At 34.4% G+C, this 13,693-nt stretch overlaps 1 protein-coding gene across 3 annotated transcripts in view; it reads right to left on the bottom strand.

Moving 5' to 3' along the window:
* Positions 1-13,693, bottom strand: part of dila (centrosomal protein dilatory) — a 421,620-nt gene that overhangs the window by 186,535 nt on the left and 221,392 nt on the right. The gene's annotated exons all lie outside the window — the stretch shown is intronic.

Raw genomic sequence — 13,693 nt, 5'->3', positions numbered from 1 at the left:
TTAAGATTGTAAATGAATTTGATGTTAATTTTGAAAGATTGTCTCTATCTGTTAATTTTTTTTAAAAGGCCAATAACTACAAATATATGAAATTTTGACTTACGGTACCTTTCACGAATTTTGTTTAAAATTTTATGAAGAATTTAAAAATGCAATAATATGCTATTTAACCTTTGTCAAGCGGCATAATTTTACAAAAATATTTATTAGTTTTAAGATAATATTATTTATTAGTAGCATAACTGGTTAAAATTTTTTGAATACTGCAATAAATAAAGAATATTAATTAGTGATTTGATCTATTACGAATTTACAAAGACTAGAAACCGCTCTTACGTGTCACGGCTTATTTATCACAAATTATTGAAATTACTGCAACAATAAACATGAAAATAGTGGGAGTAAACAAATTCTAGGAAGCGTAGGACTGTATTGTATTTCAGTTGGAAAAATATATACATATAATTAGATTATTCTTTTTTGATAATATTATTGCACACAAATTAAAGGTAAATAATAAAAGAGGTTATTAACATAATTTTAAGTTATTTTTACAGATTAATGTCCGCTACACTACTAAGATTGGTTGAATTCGATTCAGATCAAATAGTATTTATTGCATCTGATGATAAAAGCTATGTCCCACAAGCAGACGCTGAGTAGTCCGACATGGAAGAAGAATTTATTATAGAACAGGCAGACGAGTACGACTCAGAAAAGTACATATAATGAACCTGTCTTTAGGCAACATTCTAATATTCAAGGATGGAACTAGATTAATGATCCAATGTGTAGTGCTCACCAAAATCTAGTAATATACATATATATATATATATATATATATATATATATATATATATATATATATATATATATATATATATATATATATATTTATTTACGGTAACAATTGACTTCCCACATGTAAAGTTGTAGGTTCAATTAGCTTCCGCTGGTCAATTGGCATCCGGTATTCGGATGCCAATTGACCTCTTCAAAATAATATCAGAAACGCATAGTGGATGATATTATAAGGCTCTTTACGCGATATGAACCCGGAATCCAATTGGACCGTTTTTTGATTCGTAAATAAATCGTAGTTCGAGGCAAAAAATAAGCAGCGCCACCATCGATTTGTGTATATTGAGTTGAAGCGATATTCATGTCGTTACAGCTTAGCGGTTCAATTGGCATCTACAGGATGTGATACGATTTTGGAAGCCAGTCAGTCACTTAGATTGTCTTAGATTCCAGGTTTATAAAGGTTCGAGTAACATCTGGTCGATTCGCGTTTGAGTTTAATTCTTAGAATGGATATTTTTTGTTTAGTTTTTGGATTTACAATATATTATTGGTTTTATCTTACTTTCTTGTTATCTGCAGTCTTTTATTCTTTTTGAAAGGTTTTATAACCTTATTTCTCAGCGCCATGTGTATAATTTTTTGAAGCACATTGCTAAAACGTGTATTAGCATTTAATGTTAGGGGTTGTAAATGCATTAAAAATGTTGTGAATTTTGAAAATGTGGTTTGGCGCTGTGTTAATAAGATTCTTTCGTTAAGATGCTTAGTTTTTATCTATCTCTGGTTATGCTTTGTCTTTTTTTCTGTGAAAATATTAACTAATATTATAAATGTGAGTGTAAGGTGTTTGTCGGCTTGTTTTTTTTCGCATTCTCTGTTTAACTTTTTAACCGATCATATTGATTATTTTTGCAATTTTGACAGGGACACAAATAAGCACAGATGATACATTTTATTAAAAAAAGTTGTATTTTCAAGGGATACTTCTCGGCAGAAGACGCCATCACAATCGAATCGAGGATAAAAGCTAGTATTTTATATGTAAATGAGAATGCAATCCACTCTTAACTGATCAACATTTAATATGTCATCACAGGTGTTCCGTGTGCAATGCTGCCAGGTCACCCATGTACAGCTTGGAACAACAAGAGCCATTTGCTGATCGGTTTAGGTCACCGAAACCCAACCAATTATGATTGGATCAACAGAAACAACTACTCCGTGGGCTAATACCCCTACCGGCATTGAATTATACTATTGATCCAATGGTCGCAGAACAACACAACCCATCAAGTGTGAAACGCCAAACAGCTGTTTCGGTCCGCCAGACCTTATCAGTGACGCTTGGCTTCTCCATTGGAAAGTTGTCCGTTCTGCTTAAGGGGACAAGGTCCTCTGAATCTCAAATGTAAATGAGAATGCAATCCACTCTTAACTGATCAACATTTAATATGTCATCACAGGTGTTCCGTGTGCAATGCTGCCAGGTCACCCATGTACAGCTTGGAACAACAAGAGCCATTTGCTGATCGGTTTAGGCCGCCGAAACCCAATTAATTATGTTTAGATCAACAGAAACAACCACTACGAGGGCTAATACCCCTACCGACATTGAATTATACTATTGATCCAATGGTCGCAGCACAACACAACCCATCAAGTGTGAAACGCCAAACAGTTGTTGCGGTCCGCTAGACCTCATCAGTGACGCTTGGCTTCTCCATTGGAAAGTTGTCCGTTCTGCTTAAGGGGACAAGGTCCTCTGCATCTCAAATGTAAATGAGAATTAAATCCATTCTTAACTGATCAACATTTAATATGTCATCACCGGTGTTCCGTGTGCAATGCTGCTAGGTCACCCATGTACAACTTGGAACAACAAGAGCCCTTTGCTGATCGGTTTAGGTCACCGAAACCCAACCAATTATGTTTGGATCAACAAAAACCACTACTCCGAGGGGTAATACACCTATTGGCATTGAATTATACTATTGATCCAATGGTCGCAGATCAACACAACCCATCAAGTGTGAAACGCCAAACAGCAGTTTCGGTCCGCCAGACCTTATCAGTGACGCTTGGCTTCTCCATTGGAAAGTTGTCCGTTCTGCTTAAGGGGACAAGGTCCTCTGAATCTCAAATGTAAATGAGAATGCAATCCACTCTTAACTGATCACATAGGTGACCTAGCAGCATTGCACACGGAACACCTGTGATGACATATTAAATGTTGATCAGTTAAGAGTGGATAGCATTCTCATTTACATTTGAGATTCAGAGGACCTTGTCCCCTTAAGCAGAACGGACAACTTTCCAATGGAGAAGCCAAGCGTTACAGATAAGGTCTGGCGGACCGAAACAGCTGTTTGGCGTTTCACACTTGATGGGTTGTGTTTTTCTGCGACCATTGGATCAATAGTATAATTTAATGCCGGTAGGGGTATTAGCCCACGGAGTAGTTGTTTCTGTTGATCCAATCATAATTGGTTGGGTTTCGGTGACCTAAACCGATCAGCAAATGGCTCTTGTTGTTCCAAGCTGTACATGGGTGACCTGGCAGCATTGCACACGGAACACCTGTGATGACATATTAAATGTTGATCAGTTAAGAGTGGATTGCATTCTCATTTACATTTGAGATTCAGAGGACCTTGTCCCCTTAAGCAGAACGAACACTTTTCAATGGAGAAGCCAAGCGTCACTGATCAGGTCTGGCGGACCGAAACAGCTGTTTGGCGTTTCACACTTGATGGGTTGTGTTGTTCTGTGACTATAGGATCAATAGTATAATTCAATGCCGGTAGGGGTATTAGCCCTCTGAGTAGTTTTTTCTGTTGATCTAAATATAATTAATTGGGTTTCGGTGACCTAAACCGATCAGCAAATGGCTCTTGTTGTTCCAAGCTGTACATGGGTGACCTGGCGGCATTGCACACGGAACACCTGTGATGACATATTAAATGTTGATCAGTTAAGAGTGGATTGCATTCTCATTTACATTTGAGATTCAGAGGACCTTGTCCCTTTAAGCAGAACGGACAACTTTCCAATGGAGAAGCCAAGAGTCACAGATAAGGTCTGGCGGACCGAAACAGCTGTTTGGCGTTTCACACTTGATGGGTTGTGTTGTTCTGCGACCATTGGATCAATAGTATAATTCAATGCCGGTAGGGGTATTAGCCCTCGGAGTAGTTGTTTCTGTTGATCCAAACATAATTGGTTGGGTTTCAGTGACCTAAACCGATCAGCAAATGGCTCTTGTTGTTCCAAGCTGTACATGGGTGACCTGACAGCATTGCACACGGAACACCTGTGATGACATATTAAATGTTGATCAGTTAAGAGTGGATTGCATTCTCATCTACATTTGAGATTCAGAGGACCTTGTACCCTTAAGCAGAACGAACAACTTTCCAATGGAGAAGCCAAGCGTCACTGATGAGGTCTGACGGACCGAAACAGCTGTTTGGCGTTTCACACTTGATGGGTTGTGTTGTTCTGCGACTATAGGTTCAATAGTATAATTCAATGCCGGTAGGGGTATTAGCCCTCGGAGTAGTTGTTTCTGTTGATCCAAACATAACTAGTATTTTATAGTATAGCAAAGTAATACATTTTCGGGTAGATCAGATATGTAGGATTTAGTGCTCGCTCTTCTACCTATATTTTATTAAAGTGTCTTATGAAATTTTAATTTCTGAATCATTTTTTGTCTTTAACTGGGATATTATTACTCTCCTGTCTTCTACTATTCTTTGCTTTTCTCACCACTCCTGCTGATATCTCTATATTTGTGTTTCGTTTATTTATTCGTTCATAGTTTGTTATTAATTTTGCCTCACACATATTTGCGTCTTAATAATTTTAATAATATAGAAATCTTATTACCTGAATAAAGGAATCATGTTTTGTTCAAATAAATTTAATAAATTAAAACCATTTCTACATACCATTTTGAAGATAATCATAACAACTTGAAAACACTACAACAAATGAAATGGAATAAGCAGTTGTTCCACATCTCTAACGTAAGGATATGAAGAAAAATTGATTCTTAATATCGTGTGTATTTTTCACCAGCGCGAATTAGTGCTTGAAATCTACGTGGCATGCTGCGTATAAGCCTGTCGATATCTTGTTGAGGTACCTATATTTTCCCATTCTTCGATTAGAGTTTCTTTTAGTTGTTGAAGGATTTGAGGTGGATGTGGGCGCCTCGGGACACATCTATCTAACATATCCCAAAGATGTTCAATTAGTATAAGCGAATAAATGCAATACACTCTTAACTGCTCAACACATCAAGGTGTTATAGCAGGTGTTCCGCGTGCAATGCTGCCATGTTCACTATTGGAGTCACTGGAGTAGTTGTTGCTATTGATCCAAAAAGTTAAGCTTTGCTTGGGTTTTCGGTAACCTTAACCGACAGCAAATGACTCTTGTTTTCCACGCTGTACATGTGAACATGGCAGCATTGCACGCGGAACACCTGCTATAACACCTTGATATGTTGAGCAGTTAAGAGTGTATTGCAATTTTTCGCTTATATTTTATAGTCAGAGGACACAGTCCCCAAAGCAGAAAGGACAACTTTCCAATGGTGAACCCAAACGTCACTAATGATAGTCTGGGTGGACCGAAACAGCTGTCTAGTGTTTCACACTTGGTGTAAGAAGTCAGATACCAAAAAATAAAGGAGAAAGTTATGTGCACTTTGCGTTCGGCAATAATGTGCCTGTTGTCTTAAACATCTTCACTTGCAAAAATTTTCACAGTGAGTGTTATCAAATGGTCGTATACTCTTATAAGTACTTTTGTTTGCTTTCTAAGTATTTTTCATGGACTTTGAATTTGCTAAAATATTGGAAAGTGTCATCGAAAATGCAAATCGAAGAGAAATACGAACAAGAACGAGAAAATACAGCCCATATAGCCCATAATGCGACGTAACAGCCCAAGACATGAAGTTACAATCATTGTAACATTTAATTTTAACATTTAATCCTACTATACCAGAATTTCTTTAGTAATACCAAATAATTCATTACAACAGAGCTCTTTTACTCAGGGAATAATCAGACTAGAAGTTGTTAAAAGACGATAAAACATTTTTAAATTACTGAGCTTAAAAAATGTAAAATAAAAGTATTTAGCAAATTAAATCAAATTTGAAGCTGTCATAATTTTAAAAGAAAAATATTCAATCTCGAAAAAAGCAATAACTACCTGCCTACAATTTATAGATACAGAGTAATATACTCTAACAAGTTAAATTTTTAAACATCCGTTTCGACAACAAAATATTACAATGACTGAACAGATGAATTGACTCAGGTAGAATTCCACCGAAACCTTTAGGTATTATTGTCGACTTGAGTCATAAACCAATGGATGCTAAAGGTCCAAAGCCAATCGATGCCAAAGAAACCGCAACAGCGATTGATGCCAATTGGTACCGCAACAGAATTCGCTGTATATTGTGGCCCGTGAATATTCACGGATGCCAAATGGGAATACTTTTCGTCCAGAAGTCAATTGGTACTACAAAGAAATATATATATATATATATATATATATATATATATGTATATATATATATATATGTATATATATATATATTTCAAATTATTTTTCGACTGTACTGTTTTAAATATTGATTTATAGTATCAGCAATCGGTCAGGAAATGAAACTCTATTTGTTCAGTCTCAATATTTCGTCACGATTTTGTGACTTCTTCAGGAGAAAACTGTAAATTTATTAGAATAATTGATTATTATAAATGTAAACAAAGTGAATATTTTAATACTTACAACTATAAGAATAAAATCTTATAGTTGTAAGTATTAAAATATTCACTTTGTTTACATTTATAATAATCAATTATTCTAATAAATTTACAGTTTTCTCCTAAAGAAGTCACAAAATCGTGACGAAATATTGAGACTGAACAAATAGAGTTTTATTTCCTGACCGATTGCTGATACTATAAATCAATATTTATATATATATATATATATATATATATATATATATATATATATATATATATATATATATATATTTAGGGATTCTACAGTATTCACTGCCCTCCCTCGCTAAACCGTTTCCGTCTCTCTCTGTTGTATCATTCTCCATGTGCGTCATCTCCATGGCGTCGTTTACTTCGTTCCTCCAGGATCTTCGGGGTCGTCCTCTCTTCCTACTTCCTATGGGGCTCCATTCGGTTATTCTCTTTATCCATCTGCTGTCGCTAGTTCTTCTTACATGTTTATACCACTTTAGTCTTTTTTGTTCTAAATATTTTAGTATGTCTGTTTCTATTGATGTTCTTTGCTGTATTTTGTCATTACTTCTCCTATCCATTCTTGTTACTCTGCAGCATCTTCGCAGATATTCCATCTCTGTTACTAATATCTTACTGCTCTTTTTCTTGTTTATAATCCAATTTTTAGCCCCATATGTCATAATACATCGCACTAATGTTTTATAAATCTGTGTTTTTTTCTCCATATTTAGGTGTCTATCCCACCATACTGAGTTAAGTTGTTGGATTGCTGTTCTTGTTTGTCCTAATCTTTGCTTAATTTCTTTGTCTGTTGTTGCCTTTTTCGAACTTATAAATTCGAAGTATTTGAATTTATCCTTTCCTTTGATTGTTACGTTGTCGTCAATCTGTAGATCTTCTATGTCTTCTTTACTTGTAATTATGTACTCTATTTACGCGAAGTTAATATCTAGGTGAGCCTTGGTATATTCTTCTTGTAGTTTCTTTATCATGTAACTGAGGTTTTCTTGGTCTTGTGTGATCAATACTTGATCGTCTGCAAAGCTTAATGTATATAGGTATTTGTTTCGTACCGGTACTCTCATGCCTTCGCATTTTCTTTTCCATGTAGTCAAGGCTTTCTCTACGTATATTTTAAATAGGGTTAGAGATGTGCAACGACTCTGCAGAAGCCCTTTTACTGTGGTGAAGTCTCCTATGATTCGTATTCCCATTTTAATCGACACTTTATTTTCTTTATACAGAGCTTTTGTAGTTTCTATGTGTTCCGTCTGTATTTCTAATTTGTACATTGCCTCCCTTAGTTCTGACCTTGATACACAGAGTAATACGCATTTGTCAGGTCCACAAATGCCAAATGTATATCTCTATTTTTTGCTATTTTCCAACAGTTGTTTCAGTGTGTATATATGGTCTATGCATGATCTTCCTGCCGGAAAGCCTGCCTGATCCTCCCCGATTTTGCCTTTTATCGCTTGCTCTATCTTTTATCGCAGTATCTTTCCTTATAATTTTCCTATTAATGATATTACGCTTATTCCTCTGTAGTTTTCCCATCGGTGTCTATTTTCTTTTCTTAAATATATATGTAATATATTCCTCCGTCCTTTCCTTTGGGAGCTGTTCTCCATTTATGGCTTTCTGAAATATCCATTTTATCATCCTCTACATTTTTTTTGAGCCATACTTTATAAGCTTAGGTGAGATGCCTGCAGGTTCCGGTGTTTTCTTATTTTTGTTTGCTTTTATGGCCGTTCTCATTTCCCTATCTATTATTTCTATTTCTTGTTGTCAGGATCTGCTCCGTCTTCGCCTATTTTCTTTTCCAATGAATTGTGGTCTTTGTTCTGTTAGCAGTTTCTTGTAATAGTCCTTCCATTCTTTGTCCTGTATATTTTTCAATTAAATTTTTTCTTTTGAGTTTTTTTTTCAATCCTCACAGTACTTTCCATGACTCCGAAGTTCTTGTACCTCCTATGTATATTGCAATATTTAAGCAGGTTCTTTCCCATTCTTCATTCTTTTGTTGTGTTATTTGTTGTTTCACTTCTCTATCTTTTTCTCTATGTTTTTTATAAACTTTATCATTGTTTTTAGTCAGTCATTTTCTGTATAGTGGCTTTTTTTCATCAATTATTCTTTGGTTGGTTCATTTATTTCATAATAGTGCTGTTTATTTGTTACCTATATGTTCTTTCTCTCTAAGGGCTTCGAGTGCTGCTTGTTTTATACTCGCCTTTATATGCTCGTATATTTCTTCGACATTGCCGTATCTGAATTCTATTAATTTTTGGTCTAGACTTTGTTTGTATAGTTCTCTTATTGATTGTTCTTGGAGAAGTTTTATATTGTATTGTTTTTCTCTTGTAATGTTCAATGGTTCTTCTGTAGAGGGGGTCTTGTTATGTTTCCAATTAATACCCATTTTTGCTGTCAGTAGTTTATGTCAGTTCCACATTCTGCTCCTCTTCTGACTCCCACATATTTTATTTTTATTGTGGTTATCTTGTTACTATTACGTACTCTATTATCGATTGCAGCTTTCGTGTTTCTTCTCCATGTATATTTATGAATATTTTTATGTCTGAAGAATCCATTGGTGTTTTTAGGTTGTTTAGTTTACATAATTTTATTATTATAAAATGCTACTTTATCGTTTTCTTTCCTTCCGGTTCTGCTGTTAAGATTGCCTGTTATACTTATCTTCACGTTCTTCTTGATTCCCTGTATTTGGTGTTAAAGTTGTTTCGTGAAATTTTCTTTTTCTACTCTCGGGGAATCGTATGTTGATGCATATATTCCGAGTATCACTGTCTCTTTACCGTATATGTCTATATGCATTTTAATTACCCTCTCGTTGATTGGCTCCCATGTTCTAACCCTGTTCTTCCACTTATTTTTGATTAGCATTTCTACTCCCACCTTTGCTCTATATTCCTTATTAACTCCGCTTTAGCAGTGGATATGGTCTATTATTGTTTTCGTTCCATTTCCTTTCTTTTTGTTTGCTGTTATTACTAGTATGTCGATGTTGCTTTCTCTAAACTCCTTGATCACTACCGTCGCCTTTTTGTTCCATCCTTGTATATTCCACGTTGGATATATGAATGTTCTGTCTTTTCTTCGTTTTGATTTTTGTTTGAGCTGTGATAAGACTGGGTCTTCCGAACTGTTTGCAACATTGCCCATACTCCGTATCCGATAGGGCTCTATCAGTGGTGTGGATTTTCACCCAGTGATGTGTTTCCGTATTTGGCTTTTTCATCTTGTGATTTACGTTCTGCTTACCCTTACGTTTTTTTGTGTGTTAGGTTGCTAATTCCTAACGCCACAACTCCTTTTTGGAGGACCTTTTCTTAAGCCGTCCATTCTGGATTAGACGCTGTTAGTTCTTCCGCTCTCTCGACTATTGTGACTTTTCCAGCCATCCTCTGCTCTTGAGACCGTCGAAAAGTTTCCCTTGTACCCCAGGCAGGCACCCTCACAGGGTGCTATCAGTCGGGTTAGCTGAATCCCGGTTTTTTTAGAGGTGTTACTCCTCTGTCCCTCCTCTTTTATCCGGACTTCGGACCGACTGCATCGGTTATAGAGCTACTCAATTTTCCCCATACCATTACAGGCAGAGTTATATCTAGTAGTATCTTACGACAAAAAGGTGAGCCTGCAGCTAATAGCAATTTATTTACCCCTAAACAAATATTTAAGTCAAGTATAAGCCCAGAAATTTGTGACATAAAACGAACAGAAAAGGCAAGAGTCTATGAGGATTTATACAAATAATTGGCCTAAAGATTCCCAAATACTTCAAGACGGCCACCACAAAAAAAAATAAGCCATGTACAGAATGTGAGCTCGACGCATTGGTTGGTATCCTAATTGTTGCTGGTGTACATAGAAACAACAAAGAAAACGTGTGTGAGATGTGAAGTATTGATTCTCTGCACTAATACGTACAGCAATGTTTAATGATCGTTTTAAGACCATGCTAATACTTATAAGATTTGACAACGAAAATACCCGCAAAAAATAAGATAAGCAGCCGGTAAGGCTGCTCCCATACGAGATATCCGGACAATGCTCAATAAAAATGTAAAACAAGGCTACAAACTATCCCAATATTTTGAGCTTGTAATGCATAAAACGCTTATCCTGTATAAGGTCACCTTTATATTGGAAGAACAGCAGATGGTTCCCGACAAGTTAACATTGTTGAACTAACAGTTTTGAATTTGGTCACGTCTTATAACGATTCTGAGCGGAATGTTACCACAGATAACTTTTTTATCAATTTTGAACTAGCTAAAATCTCGAATTCATGACACGTGACGTTAGTGGGTACAGTTAAAAAAATAAGAGTTTTCTACCCGCCAATATACCAAGCAAATAAGAAAAGTTTTTTTTAAGTATGTTTTTCTACGAATTTTACATACCATCTTGATGCTACTGTATGCCCTTATGTGCCAAAAAAAACAAAGCAGTGAAATAACGAAGCCAAAAATAATTAAATATTACAATAAAACCAATGGGGGGGGGAATGATACCATGGATAAAATGCTGAGTGAGTATACGTTCAAGAGTCTCAACATAACGTTGGCCCCTTGGCCTTTTTTTTATAATATGATTGACGTAACTGGCTTAGCATCTTAAATTATTAAATTATATATCCAGAGCACAATCCATTACAAAAAACAAAGGACCAACGCAGGACGATTTTGAAGGATCTTGTTTAAGATCTGTGTTTGACTTCAGTTCAATCTCGAAGTAAAAACTGTTACTAGTTACTTCTCCTCAAGTATCTCACAGCACTCGTAGATCTATTCCAGTAACCTAAAATTGCTGTTTATTGAAACGAACGGAAAAAATAGCATTAAACGAGAAAACGTTGTGTAGTGTGTTTTACTACCTGTGTATGACGAACATTCTTTGTCTAAATGACATGTGTGTGATGCGAAAATTCAGACTATCATTCATTTTTGTATTTTGATTCAAATAAACTATTATTTAAATACAAAATATATTGTTGTTTTATAACATTTATTTAAAAAAATGTACAAGGTACAAATGTACTATGCCATCGTCAATGGGGGTAGAAACAATTTAAGCCTGCTCCTAGAAACTAAATAAAGATTTTTTTGTTACATAATTTGGCTCACATAATCTACTGGATAAATGTAGAGATATCACAAAAGTTCAAGTCTCCACCTCTTTAAAAAAAAAGTTATCACAATTTGAACACTCAAAATGTGCAATTGTACACTACCTATGCTGCCCGACAAATGTTAAAATAACAAAGTTGTAGTTCTCTTCCGATATAATCGGAAATCTGTAAATAGAAATATATTATTTGTAATGATATACTAATTACGGGAAAAGAAAGTTAGTGGTTTTCTAAATTTAGTGAATAATAGTTCATTTAGAGGCTTTCGGGAAAAATGGACAACAGTAATTTTGTAAACAATTTCGATGAAGTGTACGGTCCGATGTATTAAGTAGGATTTTTTGGATAATCATATTATTTTGTTCTTTTCATAAATATAGAAATCCAAGGCCTTTTAAGTAAACAAGCTGTTTGTTGTGTTAAATACGTCAGGTAATTTTTGGAAGAACTAAAAAATAAATTGACACAAATAAGTTGGAGATGCGTTTGAGAGGGGCGGAATTTCCGATTGGTTAGGAAGGAAAAAAAAAGGAGGAGAATGAGGGTTGGATGCGATACGAGAGGAAGAGAACAGGCATTGTGATTTGAACATCGAGAGGAAAAGCAGTCGAGTTTAAGAAAGAGAATTTTTGTTAAAAAGTGGTGGTTTTTGGTGTTTGTGTTGAAAATAGTATGCAAATGTGGTAAGCAGAAGCAAACACAAAAAAGAACGAGAGTAATTTTTTTTATTAATACATTTAAATTTTTATCTGTCAAGATGGATTTGAGGTAGTCTGAAATTCCATGCATTCTTCTTTGATTTTGGAAACATGGGCAGTCAAGCAGGAAGTGTTTTACTGTCAATGAAGTGGAGCAGTTATTGCAAATTGGCGGTGGATCTTTAGTGATTAAAAATTTGTGTGTGACAGCAGTATGACTAATTCTTAAACGGTTTATAATTACTTGATCTCGTCTACTTGTGGGGTTATTCAAAGAGCTGTTCACCTTTGGGCAAATTTTTCTGTGTACTTTGATTTTGTTGTTTCTTTTGTATGAGAAATGCTTTCAGAACCAGAAAGTAACGTGTTCATTTATATTACAAAATATCAAGTATTTAAGGAAATATTGCAAAAAAATAATATTTATTTTGAAACTTCAAACGGCTGTAACTTTGTTTGTGTACACTTTTGTACAAAAGGAAGTTGGATTCAATCAATTTATTTTTGTCCCTGGAATGCGTGATATAATTTATGACATACCTTTTTAAAACACCCTAAATATATATATATATATATATATATATATATATATATATATATATATATATATATATATTTCTAAAGTATTCAACTAGTGAATTCAGAGGTTTAATCGGTCACTCAGGTTGGCAAATAAAAAAAGAAGTCAACTACTTCATAAGTTTATCGAAGCCGTTTCGCTTTATATTTCTAAAGCTTCATCAGTTCTCTAAAATATAACAAATGACATAGAGTTTATAAGAAATACAGATGTTTATAGTTCATAACTTACAACTCAATATGTAGTATATTATCGATGTTATTATATATCTACTGTAAACTTTACTCATTATATAAAACTAACTTAACAAAAAAGGAAAAACAAAAAAAAACAAAAAACACACAAACTCTACAGAAAATAATGTTCATATTCGTAGATACGAAGATTTAAAAATTTTTAAACGAAAATAAAAAAAAATTTTAAGTCTTCGTATCTACGAATATGAACATTATTTTCTGTAGAGTTTGTGTGTTTTTTGTTTTTTTTGTTTTTCCTTTTTTGTTAAGTTAGTTTTATATAATGAGTAAAGGTTACAGTAGATATATAATAACCTTGATAATATACTACATATTGAGTATATATTTGTTATATATACATATATATATATATATACATATATATATATATATATATATATATATATATATATATATATATATATATATAT

Source organism: Diabrotica undecimpunctata, chromosome 2 (assembly GCF_040954645.1).
Source record: "Diabrotica undecimpunctata isolate CICGRU chromosome 2, icDiaUnde3, whole genome shotgun sequence".
NCBI lineage: Eukaryota > Metazoa > Arthropoda > Insecta > Coleoptera > Chrysomelidae > Diabrotica > Diabrotica undecimpunctata.
Note: the sequence above shows the minus strand (reverse complement) of the source record. Positions and strands in the feature narration are given on the sequence as shown.